The following is a 278-nucleotide window of genomic DNA, read 5'->3' as shown; positions in this document are numbered from 1 at the left end:
AAAGGCATTATGATTATAACTGTATATGATTATAATTCCTTATTTGTATGACTACAGCAACTAGGAGCCCCGGCCAGGGAAGAGACCCGACTCCCTTGTGCAGAAGGCGGCCGTCTCCCTCTTGAAAAGGCCGGGTCAAAATGTCCGTGGAGGAAGGCCGCGCTCGGCTGTTCACCTCCAGGGCGAGGCGAGGCGGTCCGAAGCGGGGAGACCCCCACCTTTACACACCGGCCACGGGCATCGAGAGCACGGCGCGTCCTCAACCCGAGGTCGCCGCA

This window comes from Gavialis gangeticus, unplaced genomic scaffold (assembly GCF_001723915.1).
Source record: "Gavialis gangeticus isolate Ggan-Ray unplaced genomic scaffold, GavGan_comp1, whole genome shotgun sequence".
In the NCBI taxonomy this organism is placed as follows: Eukaryota; Metazoa; Chordata; order Crocodylia; family Gavialidae; genus Gavialis; species Gavialis gangeticus.
Note: the sequence above shows the minus strand (reverse complement) of the source record.